Source organism: Anolis carolinensis, chromosome 6, assembly GCF_035594765.1.
Source record: "Anolis carolinensis isolate JA03-04 chromosome 6, rAnoCar3.1.pri, whole genome shotgun sequence".
Taxonomy (NCBI): domain Eukaryota; kingdom Metazoa; phylum Chordata; class Lepidosauria; order Squamata; family Dactyloidae; genus Anolis; species Anolis carolinensis.
The window spans coordinates 5,451,420-5,467,792 of NC_085846.1; the positions used below are offsets into that span (position 1 = coordinate 5,451,420).

General features: G+C 41.0%; 1 protein-coding gene across 3 annotated transcripts in view; it reads left to right on the forward strand.

The window, feature by feature from the left end:
* The window catches only part of grk1 (G protein-coupled receptor kinase 1), a 79,189-nt gene that overhangs the window by 39,255 nt on the left and 23,561 nt on the right, over nt 1-16,373 (forward strand). For 2 of the 3 annotated variants that reach the window (XM_062984538.1, XM_062984537.1), the window contains exon 3: nt 181-322. The gene's annotated coding sequence lies outside the window, so the exon portion shown is untranslated. Of the gene's footprint in view, nt 1-180; nt 323-12,528; nt 12,575-16,373 lie in introns of those variants that run through there. The other variant, XM_062984539.1, reaches the window with a different exon arrangement.

Below are 16,373 nucleotides of genomic sequence, written 5' to 3' on the forward strand. Positions count from 1 at the left end.
GTTGCAAGGGGCAACTAAAGCGATCCATGGAATGTGAAAGCAGCAAATAATATACAAGTTCACAACGGGAATGCAATAATAATAACACCAAACACACACACAAATATATTTCTGGTCCTGGAAGAGCATTCTCACTTGCTCTCCATCTGATCCTTCTTTCTTTGCATCTTCTCCCTCCAGGCCCCAGCCAAAGCAAACAACTCCGACCCCAATAAATGCGTGGATGTTGCAAGATTTCAGAAAGGATGAAGAAGATCCTGAGAGACAGGAGCTGCTTGGATCAAAGTCTAACGTGTCTGGGAGACGGAAAGGGAGCTGAAAGGTAAACGAAAGGAGAGGATCTCGGAAATGGCTTTTGGGGCCAGATTGCATCAGAGTTGTTTTGGCCTCTTTGCTTTTCTTGGAGGCTGAGAGTGTGTGACTTGCCTAAGGTTTCCCTGTGGGTTTCCAAGGATTTGAACCCTGGTCTCACAGAATTTTAGTCCAACAATCAAACCGCAACACCACACTGGCTCCCTATCCGCTATCTGCCTGCCTGCCTATCTATCCCTATGATCTTTCTCTCTCTCTGATCTATCCATCCATATGATCTATCTATCTATTCCTATGATCTCTCTCTCTCTCTGATCTATCTACCTCTATGATCTCTCTGTCACATATATCTATCCATCCATCCATAGGTAAAGGTAAAGGTTTCCCCTGACGTTAAGTCCAGTCATGTCCGACTCTGGGGATTGGTGCTCATCTCCATTTCTAAGCCGAAGAGCCAGCGTTGTCCATAGACACCTCCAAGGTCATGTGGTCAGCAAGACTGCATGGAACGTCGTTACCTTCCCGCTGGAGCGGTACCTATTGATCTACTCACATTTGCATGTTTTTGAACTGCTAGGTTGGCAGAAGCTGGAGCTAACAGCGGTCGCTCACTCCACTCCCCGGATTTGAACCTGCGACCTTTCAGTCTGCAAGTTCAGCAGCTCAGCGCTTTAACACACTGCACCATTGGAGGCTCCATGCCATCCATGCATATTATCTATATCTAAATCTATATAGCTGTCCATCTATTACTATGATTGATAATTGATCTATTTATCTATCTCTATGATCTCTCTGATCTCTCTCTCTATCCATCTCTCCCTATGATCTCATGATTTCTCTATCGATCCCTATGATTGATCGATCTGTCTATTCCTAAGATATCTCTCTATCCTTATGATCTTTCGCTCTGTCGGATCTCTCTCTCTATTGATCTATCTGTCTGTCTATCTATTGATATATCCCGATGATCTATCTATCTCTCTTTATCACTATAATCTGTATATCCTTATGATCCCCCTCTCTGATCTATTTATCTATCTATTTTATTTATTATTTATTTATTTACTACATTTATATCCCACTCTTCTCACCCCAAAGGGGACTCAGAGCGGCTTACAAATCAAATGTACATACAATATTTATTTTATTTATTTACAGCATTTATATTCCGCCCTTCTCACCCCGAAGGGGACTCAGGGCGGATCACATTACACATATAAGGCAAACATTCAATGCCTTGACATAGAACAAAGACAATATATTATTAGCATAGCACAATATAAGCATTAAATTACTATATTGTGCTATATCATTATATGGTAATATTTTTAGTAATATTACATTTAATATATAATATATAATTAATATTATTATATTGTATTATTATTAGTATAATATTGTATTACTTTATAATATTATTATCAATATTATATGTATATACAATATATTATCCCTATAATATCTCTATCCCTATGAGATCTCTCTCTCTCTGAGTTATCTGTATCTATTGTTTATCACCTATCTATTTGTTGTCACTGTGAGCCTCCAAGTTCCTTCTGACTCACAGCAACCCTAAGGCAACCTATCATTTGTTTTTCTTGGCAACATTTGTTAAGAGGAGATTTGCCTGGCCTCTATCTGAGGCTGAGAGTGAGACTTGCCCATAGTCAACCAATGCATTTCTGTGACCAAGGAGAGATTTGAACCCAAATTTCCAGAGTCATAATCCAACATACATACAAACTTCAGCCCTCCTTCCAGGTGTTTTGGACTTCAACTCCCACAATCCCTAACAGCCGGTAGGCCGTTAGGGATTGTGGAAGTTGGAGTCCAAAACACCTGGAGGGCCAAAGTTTACCCATGCCTTTACTAGCTTAACTGCATTGAAAACTGCATTGTTTAACTTTATTAAACTTTATTATATGAGTAAACTGACCATATAATGCAGTTTAAACTGTGTTATATAGCAGTGTAGATGGGATCTACGCTGGTGGGATGGGACCCAAGCAATATGACTCTCCCACTAGAACACTCCCTGGTTCAATGCTATAGAATCATGGGATTTGTAGTTGTGTGGCAGAGAAGGTGAAAGGCCTTGTCAAACTAGAACTCCCAGGATCCCATAGCATCGAAGCATGGAGATTGCATTCATCCTGCAATGTGGATACATTCCCCATCACTAAAAACGATCCTCAATGGTTTATCAGGCGATGATAACCCCTTCCAGAATTCAGGCTGACGTCTGTAGGGAACGTCACAGGATGTCGCCGCCTCCAGTTAATTAGTAATTTGTTAATTAGTGCCAGTTTGCTACCTCTGACCTGCTTCCCAAAAATACCTTGAGCCTCGCCTCACTTAGATGTCTACAGAACGGAACAGAATAGACTTAACTGTAAACAGGTTGAGTCTCCTTTAGCAGAAAGACTCCAAAATTCCAAACAGTCCTTTTTGGTGTTTTCAATGGCTTAGTGTCCACAAACTTTGCATTGTCTGCAAAATTAATTAAGATTACCTTCAGGATAGGTGTGCAAGGTGTCTGGGAAACACAAATGCACGTCGTGTTTGGACTTGGGTTCTGCCTCTGAGAGATCACATTATGTAAGTTCATGCAAATAAAGGGCTTCCAAGATGCAAAACACTCTTGGCCCCAAATGTTTTGGATCAGGAAGATCTCTGCCACTGCTTCAGATATTACTTCCTTTACCTCTTAGGTAGGCATGAGCAAATTTTGGCCCTCCAGGTGTTTTGGACTTCAACTCCCACAATTCCTAACAGCCTACTGGCTGTTAGGAATTGTGGGAGTTGAAGTCCAAAACACCTGGAGGGCCAAAGTTTGCACAGGCCTGATCTACACAATTGAGCAGATGTGACTTATAGTTCTCCAAGTTCTCTACACTAGGCATGGGCCAACTTGGGCCCTCTGGGTGTTTTGAACTTCAACTCCCACAATTCCTAACAGCCGGAATTGTGGGAGTTGAAGTCCAAAACAACTGGAGGACCAAAGTTTGCCCATGCCTGCTCTAAGGATTCGTGGACCTTTCAAATATTTTTGGACTACAACACCCAAAAGCCCCAATCAGTTGACAATCCCAAGAGTTCCCCAGATTAAATAAACTTTAATACAAATACAACCTGACTCTGCAGCCACTAACCCCAAAGGTCAAAAGTCTTGGAAATTATTTTCTTTGAGGTCAGAAGGTGTCCTATGCTTAGTCTCTTCCAAGGACATAATTTCCTATCCTCCAAATCCCAGTTCCAACAATTGAGGACTGGATTATAGTTTGTTGTTGTGCCTTCAAGTCGTTTCAGACTCAGTCCACAATCCGGTGGTAGCGGCAAGTTTAAAGTTTAGGGCCAGGTATGCAAATTTGGTGGGTTCGATATGGAGTTTGCGGATCCTGTTCTACAGTATAGATGCACCCCTAATATTCCCGCCCCCTCTTCTTGCTTCTCTCTAAAAGAGAGTGCTTGGTGGCAGGCACCTTGCAGGCCCCGGGCCGAGGCTCCCAGGTCGCCCATCTGCCTTTGTGAAGGATGAGTGTTTGTCCTTGGAAGGGCTCCAGGCTGGGCCCGATGCCCAGGCCAAATAAATGCGTCCTCCAGTCCCTTTCCGCGCTCAGCATCCCAAACCATCATGGTTTGGGCCAAGGGCAGCTTTAGGGAAGCCATTGCAAGGTGTCCAAGCACCCCCTGGTGGCCAGAGCTGGGGATGATGGACTTGCAGATCTGACTCACAGATCCTTTGGATGGAGAGTGCATCTATAGCAGGCATGGGCAAACTTGGGCCCTCCAGGTGTTTTGGACTTCAACTCCCACTATTCCTAACAGCCGGTAGGCTGTTAGGAATGGTGGGAGTTGAAGTCCAAAACACCTGAAGGGCCCAAGTTTGCACAGGCCTGATCTACACAGTTGAAATGAAAACCCCAAAGGTCATCCAGTCAAACTTCAATTTAGAACTTGGACATATTTTACACAGTTTCTTTTTTTTTAATTTATTGAAAACAATTAACAAAACATATTCATGCCTTTGTGACTACATAAGAAGAAAAGATGTGGGAATAATTGGGATGTGGGTTGGGGTGGGGGGAAAGACATCGACTCAAGTCGGACATGTAGACATGTGGACAAATGGCCCAAAGGAGGAGAAATGTCACATAGAAATAACACCAGAAAATACCTTTTCCCTACACCCAACATAAAATATACAAAATACAACCAAAAAAGAGAAGAAAAAAGAAAAAAAAGAAGAGTAAAATAAAAATAAACATGATTTCCATCTATTGTATGATGTTATAAGTAAAATAATGATATGATAATACAACAGGTAAGAATGATTGGCTAAATGATCGCCTCATATTAAGCTGCATATGAGGCAGAGACAACTTTCAAGAAAAAAAACAAGATAGGAGAAAGAAATAGGCCCGGGCTGTGGCGCAGGCGGGAGAGCAAGCCAGCTGCAACCAGCTGCAATGAATCACTCTGACCAGGAGGTCATGAATTCGAGGCCCGCTCGGAGCCTATGTTTGTCTTGTCTTTGTTATATGTTAAAAGGCATTGAATGTTTGCCTATATGTGTAATGTGATCCGCCCTGAGTCCCCTTCGGGGTGAGAAGGGCGGAATATAAATGCTGCAAATAAATAAATAAATAAATAAAATTAGAGAATATTACATATTTTACACAGTTTCTGGACAGTGTTTATCTTTTGAAAAGGTCCCTTGAGGTCAACTAGACCAATTCTCCCTGCGTCTGGGAATAGAAAGGCCAAAGAGAGCAGAGACAGTTTCATCGTCATTATCATCACTATCACCATCTCATCCCGCTTTCCTCACTTGCCCCCATTCACACATCACAATTCCACACCTTAATCCTACTTTAAGTGCCATATCCCCAACTTGTGGAATCCTGGGATTTGTAGTTGGCAAGACACCAAAGCCATATGGGTGAGAATTCTAAATGGCTATGGAACTACAAATTGGGGTTGTTGTGGCCATGTTCCAGAAGTATTCTCTCCTGACGTTTCGCCCACATCTATAGTTGTGAGGTATATCTCACAGCTGCTGCGGATGCCTGCCACTGATGTGGGCGAAACGTCAGGAGAGAATACTTCTGGAACATGGCCATAGAGCCCGGAAAACACACAACAACCCTGTGATTCTGGCCATTAAAGCCTTCAACAACACATTAAACTACAAATTGTAGGATCCCATGGCAAATTTCATCTGCCATGGTTCAATGCTATGGAATCCTGGGAGCTGTCGTTCTACAAGGTCTTGAGCCTTCTCTGCCAAAAGTGGCTGGTGCCTTGCCAAACTACAACTCCCATGATTCCTTCACATTGCACCACAGTAATTTAAGTGGTGCCAACATGCATTAATTCCACAGTTTCAAGATCTGATAAATGTATGTAAAAGCCAGCGCCCCCTTTAAACACCAATTCTAGATCAGCTGGTGTAAGAAAGTCACTCTGTAAAAGCAGGAAGAATTGACAAAATGCAGTTTGAACACAGACTCTGTAAATGATTCTATAGACATCTGTTGGGAGGGGTCAGGTTGTATCTTCCCGCCTGGCAGAAGGGAGATGGACTGGATGATCTTTAGAGATCCCTTCCAACTCTAATGCAATATAGATGCCCTAGGATTCCAGTGGAGTATCCTTCTCTGGTGATCTTTAAAATGAGGCTGAATGGCTATCTTTCAGGAGGGCTCGGATGATGTCTTCCTACCTGGCAAAAGCGGGTTGGACTGGATGGCTCTTGGGGTCTCTTCCAACTCCATGTTTCTATCTATTGATCTATCTTAGGGGTTGGACTGGATTTTCTTGAGGGTCTCTTCCAACTCTACAATCTATCTATCTATCTATCTATCTATCTATCTATCTATCTATCTATCTATCGATTGATCTACTTTAGAGGTTGGACTGGATGTCCTTGGAGGGGTCTCTTCCAACTCCATGATCTATTTATCTATCTATCGATTGATCTTAGAGATTGGACTGGATGTCCTTGGGGGTCTCTTCCAACTCTACAATCGATCGATCGATCGATCGATCTTAAAGGTTGGACTGGATGTCCTTGGAGGGGTCTCTTCCAACTCCATGATCTATTTATTGATCGATCGATTGAACTTAGAGGTTGGACTGGATGTCCTTGGGGGTCTCTTCCAACTCTACTATCGATCTGTCTGTCTGTCTGTCTGTCTGTCTGTCTATCTTAGAGGTTGGACTGGATGTCCTGGGGTTTCTTCCAACTCTACAATTTATCTATCAATTGATCTATCTATCTATCTTAGAGGTTGGACTGGATGTCCTGGGGTTTCTTCCAACTCTACAATTTATCTATCGATTGATCTATCTATCTATCTTAGAGGTTGGACTGGATGCCCTTTGGGATCTCTTCCAACTACGATTCATCTATCTATCTATCTATCTATCTATCTATCTATCTATCTATCTATCTATCTATCTATCTATCTTAGGTGTTGGACTGGATGTCCTTTGTGGTTTCTTCCAACTGTACGATTCTATGGTTCTAGGTTGGGCCCAAGGAAAACATTTCCCAAACTCCTGGCCTGGGACAGAGATGGGTCAGCCAGCCCCGAGGCCCCCTCACCCCCTCGACTGACCCCATAGGGCTGTGTTTTGGGAACATTTCCGCAAGGCCTGCTGGGTTCCAAGTGCCCTTTGACTCTTTGACGAAGCTAGACGGATTTCCTTAATCACCTTTGACAGGTTGCTGCTGCGTGGCCACCATCCCTCCCTCCCTCCGTGTCCATTTCCATCCCAGCCTTTGCTTCGGTGGGGCAGCTAATCTTAGCCTCCAAGGGTTGCTGGAGCCCATGCCACCCCCCTTTTGCTAAATCCCATCGCTGGGCGCTCTCTCTCCGGATGCAGCCTGACACTTGGTGCCGGGCGCTTGCCAAACCCTGAATGGTGGGGTGCCATAAGGCAGCACCCCGACCAGAACCCAATTTCCCCTTTCTGTGACATCTGAGCCGGTAAGTGATTCCTATTTTATTTGGGTACACTTTCAAGAAATTGTTGGGTTTGACTTTGATTGAATGTGGAAAACCGATAGGCCTGATATGGCCCATGGAATCGAAAGATGGGCCACATATGGCCAATGGAGTATATACTCAAACCATATGGTTTTAAATGGGCTTCGGAGTCTGGCAAAGTGGGATTAGGGTATCAAAGTTGAGTTTAAAGTAATTGCTTGGAAATGAAAGATCTTTCTGTGCTTTTAAATGGGCAACAAATGGGGATTAGGGCATCAAAGTTGGATATAAACTAATAGGATGGAAACAAGAGATCTTTCCATAGTTTGAAATAGGCATTGAAGTATGGCAAAGGGTTACATGGGTTGGACACGAGATTTTTCTGTCTTTTTCAAAGGGCGACACGGAATGTAGAAGATGAAACTAAGGAATAAAAGTGGGATACAATCACAAGAAAGAGCATTCATATCTCTATATATAAACACAAGAGCGATAAGTTAGATCAGGCATGGGCAAACTTTGGTCCTCCAGGTGTTTTGGACTTCAACTCCCACAATCCCTAACAGCCTACCGGCTGTTAGGAATTGTGGGAGTTGAAGTCCAAAACACCTGCAAGACCGAAGTTTGCCCATACCTGGGTTAGATACAATGCCATTAGATATAGTCTATGCCAAGTACGACTTCTTCTGTCTGGTTCAAGGCGAACCCTTTGAGTCTTCTGCAGGAGAGATAAAGCAGCGTATAAATAAATATAATTATAATAATAACCCTTTGTTCGAAAAGAAGAAAAGTTTCAAAAACCAAGGACAAAGAACTTGTGGCGCTTGTGTAGAGTGTGGAGGGTGATGGTAAAACGTGTTAGCGATGGGAAATTAGCCAATTAGCCGACCACACGCAAGTGCTTAGAAATCCTAACCAGAAAAGGGGTTCAGGAAGAATTCATTAAGCTTTGTAGAAAGAATAAGTCACTTAGCTTAATTGTGGCTTCTTCTTGCCACAAAGTCCAGAAAGAGAGAGTATTAGGATATGAAACACGGTGGAGTGCAATATCTTCTACCCTCTGGAACATCAGTACTACTACTGAAGGAAAGAGAGATTGCATAGTGGAAAAAAATTGAGAAAATACAATAGTATTGAAGTGGAATTGCTTACTTTCTCTGACCACCTTCTCCCAATGATCAAGGTTTCTGTGACTGCATTTTATGGTTACATCATCATTGTAATCATCATTATTTTGAGGTATCAGGAGGGAGCAGAAGAGGGTATTTGAGCATCTGGAGGCTTCATCTGTTGCATTTGGATATTCAGAGGTATCAGGGAAATATGAGTGCTTGCAGGACTGCAGGTCCCATCATCCACAACCTCATGGTTGTGCTGGGTGTGGGGATGATGGGAGTTGTAGAAATGGCTGGGCAAAGCGCATAAAAATGTGCAACCAATGTCTCCGCTTGCCACAGACTTTCTGGCCACTTGTGAAAAAAAAAGGGAGGTTGGTCTAGATGACCTCAAGGGGTCCCTTCTAACAATATTATTTAATCAATATTATTTATGCAATTTGACTGTTATATGTTCGGAAACTTCATCAGCTGCATTTGGTTATTCAGAGGTGCCAGGGAAATATGAGTGTTTGCAGGATTGCATATCCTATCATCCATGATAGGAGTTGTAGAAAAGACTGGGTGAAGCACATCAAAGGGTTGACTTTCTGACAACTTGTGCCAAAAAGGGGTTTGGTCTAGATGACCTCAAGGGATCCCTTCTAATGGTATGCTTTTAATTATTATTTCTACAATATAATGGATATATGGTAATTATTCTCAGGAAAGAGAAGAAGTGGGATAGAGCAGAACAAGGAAGGTGGCTTTGTCTTGTCTTTCAACCCCTTTTCTGTGTGTGTGTGTCAGTGGAGAAAATAATAGAACTGACTACTTCCTTAAGAGTTTGGGGTGTTTCAAAAAGTGCATTTTAAACTGTACCTGTGGGCTTGTGCTTTTAAATACACCTCAAGGTTTATTTAAGGTATCTCAAGGACCCCAAGAGCCAGTGGAGGAAGGGAAGAGATTAATGCAATATAGGCCACCCTGTGCGGTATTTAAGCTGATAGGGAATTAATGGATAAAATTAAATTCGCTTTCTTGAAAGGGAGGAGTGTGTGATTTTTGTTCTGAGCAAGGGAAGAAAGCAGAAGCTGTAATGTTCTGCCAGTATGGAAAAAAGGAAGTTTATAAAGTTGACCACTGAGATCAATATAGGAGGCTCACCCCACATCCAGAATACCAAAAACACTCAAAATTTCCTACCTTGGAGACTGAGAGCATCACCCTTGCTTTCTGAGAGTGCAATGTTCCTAAAGTTTGTTTCTTTGTACAAAATTATTTTAAAATATTGTGGATAAAACCACTTTCAGGTCACCATATGAAATATCACTTTAGCTGCCTTGGCTCAATGCTACAGAATCTTGGCATTTGTCATTTTATAATGTCATGCCAAAGAAGGTTGATGTCTCGTCAAACAAAAGCCAAGGATTACATAACATTGAGCCATGCCAGTTAAACTGCTATCAAATTGCATTAATTCTACAGTGTAGATCAGGCTTGGGCAAACTTTGGCCCTCCAGGTGTTTTGGACTTCAACTCCCACAATTCCTAACAGCCAGTAGGCTGTTAGGAATTGTGGGAGTTGAAGTCCAAAACACCTGGAGGGCCCAAGTTGGCCCAGGCCTCGTGTAGACATAACAAAATTTGGAAAAAAAAATCTGTTCCTGGTTTGAAAGTGTTATTTCCTGTTTAATTGTGCGGAACTTACTTTGAAAGTTTACTCCAGAAACTTTGTTTTTGTGCCCGCCACAAAGTATGTTGAATTGGTTGAGATTGTAGGATGAGACATTCATTACAAAACGATAGCAAAATATGCTATAGCAGGATGTCCCTTCCGCAAAGACAAAGTTTTGGCAGTTTAGTAAACTTTCCCCACGTTGTTATGATAGAACCAATTAGGAAATAACATTGATAACCCAGGAACAAAATATCGCGTTGCATAGTGCTATCTATTGGTGCAGGGAGATGCAGATTGATCTATTTACCTGTATATCTTAGGGGTTGGACTGAATGTCCTTTGGGATCTCTTACAGCTCTATGACTCTATTATCTATCTATCTATCTATCTATCTATCTATCTATCTATCTATCTAATCAACTATCATCTATCTGTCAATCATTATCTATCTATCTATTGGGTTGGACTAGATGTCCTTTGGGTTCTCTACCAACTCTATGACTCTCTTATCGATCAATCTATCATCTATCTATGTATCTTAGGGGTTGGACTGAATGTCCTTTGGGATCTCTTCCAACCCTATCACTCTGTTATTGATCTATCTATCTATCTGTCTGTCTATCTATCTATCTGTCAGTCATTATCTATCTATTTTAGGGGTTGGACTGGATGTCCTTTGGGTTCTCTTCCAACTCTATGACTCTATTACTTGTCTATCATCTATCTAACATTTATCTTTCTATCTGTCAGGTTGGACTGGATGTCCTTTAGGTTTTGCCAACTCTACGATTCTTCTATCTCCCCTTCCCCCCACTCCTTTCTCTTTCTTGCGTTCTCTATCTTCAGGGTTAGACTGGATGTCCTTTGGGGTCTCTTCCAGCTCTATGACTCTATTATCTGTCTGTCTATCTATCTATCTATCTATCTATCTATCTATCTATCTATCTATCTATTTATCTATCTATATATCCATCTATCATCTGTCAATCATTATTTGTCTATCTAGTATCTATCTATCTATCTATCTATCTATCTATCTATCTATCTATCTATCTATCTATCATGTTGGACTAGATGTCCTTTGGGTTCTTTTCCAACTATGACTCTATTATCGATCAATCTATCATCTATCCATGTATCTTAGGGGTTGGACTGAATGTCCTTTGGGATCTCTTCCAACTCTATGACTCTATTATTGATCTATCTATCTATCTATCTATCTATCTATCTATCTATCTATCTATCTATCTTAGGGGTTAGACTGGATGTCCTTTGGGGTCTCTTCCAACTCTATGACTCTATCATCTATCTATCTATCTATCTATCTATCTATCTATCTATCTATCTATCTATCTATCTATCGGGTTGGACTGGATGTAATTTGGAGTCTCTTCCAACTGTACAATTTATCTATCTATCCATCTATCTATCTTAGAGGTTATACTGGATGTCCTATGAGGTCTCTTCCAACTCCATGACTCTATTATCTATCTATCTATCTCTATCTGTCTATCTATCTATCTAGCTATCTATGGCAGTGGTTCCCAACCTTTGGGCCTCCAGGTGTTTTGGACTTCAGCTCCCACAGTTCCTAACAGCTGGAAAGCTGGCTGGGATTTCTGGGAGTTGAAGTCCAAAACACCTGGAGGCCCAAAGGTTGGGAACCACTGATCTATGTGGTTATACTGGATGTCCTTTGGGGTCTCTTCCAACTCCATGATTCTATTATCTATCTATCTATCTATCTATCTATCTATCTATCTATCTATCTATCTATCGTCTATCAATCATCTATCTATCCTGCTGGTTGGACTGGATGTCCTTTGGGGTCTCTTCCAACTCCGTGATTCTATTATCTATCTATCTATCTATCTATCTATCTATCTTCTATCAATCATCTATCTATCCTGCTGGTTGGACTGGATGTCCTTTGGGGTCTCTTCCAACTCCGTGATTCTATTATCTATCTATCTATCTATCTATCTATCTTCTATCAATCATCTATCTATCCTGCTGGTTGGACTGGATGTCCTTTGGGGTCTCTTCCAACTCCATGATTCTTCTATCTATCTATCTATCTATCTATCTATCTATCTAGCTATCATTGCTGTTTTTAAATTGCTTAGATTTTAGCTTGTTTTTGTAAGCCACTCCGAGCCCTGGGGGAGTGTTTTAAAGATTTTTTTAAAAAGATATTTTGAAGATGTTTTTAAATTGTTAGATTTTAGCCTTTCTTGTAAGCCGCCCCGAGCCCTAGGGGAGTTTAAATAATAAATAAATAAATAAAATCTCTCATCTATCTATCATCTATCTATCTTGGGGGTTGGACTGGATGTTCTTCAGAGTCTCTTCCAAGTCTACAATTCTCTGGTTCCGGGTTGGGCCCAAGTTTGCTTTAAGCAAAGCCATATTGTACCCACGTGATCCATTTTATTCACCTGTGGATCTTTGGAGGGTTGCCAGGACCTGCTGCCTCCGGGCATCTGAGGGTAACTGTGATGGCTAGGAGACTGGTTGCTTTAGCAGGTGGACTTTGTGCAAGAAGGATACGAGATTTGTGGGTTCTGTCCACCGTTCCTTGGATTGGAAAGGGGTCTCTTTTTGTTTGGTTTTTTTTTTTGGTTGGTGCAAGTGCCCAACCAAGCGCCAAGGGCAGGGTTGGGGCGTGGAGACACAGATGCCCCCATCGGAGGCTCCTGCCCAAATCCCATTAAGCAAAACCTTTGATAATCTCCGCCGTAAGCGGCTTTCGTGGCCTAAACGTGGCTCATGTCCTCTCCCATTGAGGGTGGGGGCACTGCACAGGATCTGTCCCCTTCCCTCGGTCATAAGACAGACCGCCCACTGAGATCTTCTTCTGGAGCAGGTGTAGGAAAACTTGGGCCCTCCAGGTGTTTTGGACTTCAACTCCCACAATTCCTAACAGCCGGTAGGCTGTTAGGAATTGTGGGAGTTGAAGTCCAAAACACCTGGAGGGCCCAAGTTTGCTCATGCCTGTGCTAAGCTAATATAGTGACTCTTTCATTTGCTTTCTCTCTCTGCAAAAGGCACGTTCACCTTGTCCCGGTTCACTCGGGTTAATCCTCCTCGCTCTCGCATTGAGCAATGGAGCAAAGACTTAATTACTCCTTGGCTAATTCAGGGTGGGACGAGTTTGGATGTTCGCAAAATAGAGATGTATCACACTGGCCTTGATGTGGAAGAGGGTCAGGTTCTAATCACGACCAAGCCATGATATTCCTTTTTGAGTTGCAACAGATCTCTTTCTCTTTTGGCCTCTTGGCCTACCTCACAGGGCTGTTGTCGGAGGTTAAAAACATGGGCCATTAGTTGTGCAAAATGCCAGTTCTAATCCCAGTTGGTTTCACATTGTCTACACTGTCGAATTAATGCAGTTTTGACACCACTTGAACTACCCTGGCTGAGTGCTAAAGAATCCTGAGAGCTATACTCTGCACTGTTGGAGCAGACCTTGGAAAACTACAACTCCCAGGATTCCATAGCATCGCACCATAGCAGTTGAGAGTCGTGTCAAGCTACATTGATTCTACAGTGTAGTTTCACCTGTTGGGTAGCCTGAGCCCATTCCCTCTTTGTTATTATTATTATTATTATTATTATTACATTTCTTCAGTGCTTGAGCATATTTAAAAGCATGGAACGCAAGATACCGTATATACTTGAAAAGCTGTGTTTTTCAACCCTTTTTTAGAACCGAAAAAGCCCCTCTCAGCTTATACTTGGGTGAAAGTCCTGGTTGGTTTATATTCGGGTCAGCTTATACTCGAGTATATATGGTACATTTATTATTTTCCTCTATTATTATTAGCATTATTACATTTATCATTTTACTCTTATTATTATTGCTACTATTACATTTATTTTAATCTATTATTATTATTATTATTATTATTATTATTATTATTAATACAATTATTATTTTGTTCTGATATTATTGTTATTACATTTATTATTTTACTCTATTATTGTTATTACATTTATTAATTTACTCTATTATTGCATTTATTATTTTACTCTATTATTATTGGCATTATTACTTTTATTATTTTACTCCACTTATTATTATTACATTTATCATTTTACTCTTATTATTATTGCTACTATTACATTTATTTTAACCTATTTGTATTATTATTAATAATACAATTATTATTTTATTCTGATATTATTGTTATTGCATTTATTATTTTACTCTATTTATTATTGTTATTACATTTATTAATTTACTCGATTTTTACATTTATTATTTTACTCTATTATTATTATTATTATTATTATTATTATTATTATTATTATTATTATTAGGATACATAAGCACATTTATATTGAAGAAGTTGAGAATAATTGATTTAATCAGAGTTGTACAGTGTTATCTTAAATTACAGTTTTATGTAAAAATTCAAAAATGTAATTTTATTATTATGTATTTTTATTTTTGAGATTTACCACTCTCGGTTTATACTTGAGTCAATGTTTTCCCAGTTTTTTGTGATAAAATTAGGTGCCTCGGCTTATATTCGGGTCTGCTTATACTTGAGTATATACGGTATATACAAAGAAGAAAGTCAGGATTTCATAGAATCATAGAATCATAGAATCATAGAATAGACTTCCCCTCACATAAAGAAGGGACGAGTGGAGAGGTGACATTTCCAAATGTAAGTCAGGCCCCTTCTACACTGTCATATATTCCAGATTATCAAAGCAGATAATCCCCATTATCTGCCTTGAACTGGATTATATGAGTCTACACTGCCATATAATCCAGTTCAAAGCAGATAATCTGGATTTTATAAGGCAGTGAAGAGGGGGCTTTAGATCTGGGTTTGAATCCCTGCTCAGCCATTGGTTAAAGTTGGGCAAAGTCACACTCTCTCAGCCTCAGAGACAAACCGCCTCTGAACAAGCCTTGCCAAGAAAACTTAATTATAGAACCACCTTAAATCAGAAATAATAATGATGATGATAAACAGTGAAATATGGGGAGGAATAATATTTTTAATTTTTAATAGGGTCCTATATATAGTTGTGTGTGTTTGTGAATGAGAGTGATCAAAGAGTGCTGTGCCCCAGTTTGAAGAGCAACGTGTGGGTGGCAAAAAGGGTGCGGATTTAACCAAGGCAGCCAAGTCTCCTGCAATGTTGCATGAGAAGGAAGTTTCATTCTGCACAATGGCAGCTGGATATCCTTCTGACATCGATTTCCCTGCAGGTTTTAATCCAGGCACGGGCTAACCTTTGCCCTCCAGGCATTTTGGACTTCAACTCTCACAATTCCTAACAGCCAGTAAACATAAAAAAACAAACAAACCCTGGAGTAAATTCACCAATATGGATAGGTTTACATTGTGGAACCCGGAGTTATAGATTTCCAAGGTCTTTCACCTTCTCTGCTGAAGACGAGAAGGTGAAAGACCTTGTAAATCTAGCCAAACAATGAATGAGGAATAATGGGAGTTGTAGTCCACTTCGTCCAGAAGATACAACACTTGGTATAATTTGGCACGAGTTCGTCAATGGCATCCAAAATCCACTAACAATCTATAACCCAAGGAAAACAAATTATAGGTAGGTAAAGGTTTCCCCTGACTTTAAGTCCAGTCATGACTGACTCTGGGAGTAGGTGCTCATCTCCATTTCTAAGCCAAAGAGCCGTCCGTAGACACCTCCAAGGTCATGTGGCCGGCATGACTGCATGGAGCGCCGTTACCTTCCCGCCGGAGCAGTACCTATTGATCTACTCACATTGGCATGTTTTCGAACTGCTAGGTTAGCAGGAGCTGGGGCTAACAGCGGGTGCTCATTCCGCTCCCAGGATTTGAACCGGAGACCTTTTGGTCCGCAAGTTCAGCAGCTCAGCGCTTTAACACACTGTGCCACCAGGGGCCCCAATTATACGCTCATTCAAACTGGATTTTTGATTTCATATTAACCCTTTCAGGTTCCCATTGATGTAGTTGGACTACAGCTCCCATTATGTAGGTTGGATTTATAGTTCCCAAGATGCCAGTTCAAGTCTTCAGATATCATGGGCCAATGCCAGGTGGAAAGCAAAGGTGCAAATGGATTAATGAAATGGCACCGAAATTCACACTGGAAATAAGAAGACAATGACACAAGCCCCACAGTTTCCACTTTCTCTGTCTTACCAGGAAATAAGTATTTAATATATGGTACATTGTTCTTCCTTCCCTCCAATATGTCCTGGCCTTTAGAGCACACATGGGCAAACTTTGGCCCTCCAGGTGTTTTGACCTTCAACTCCAT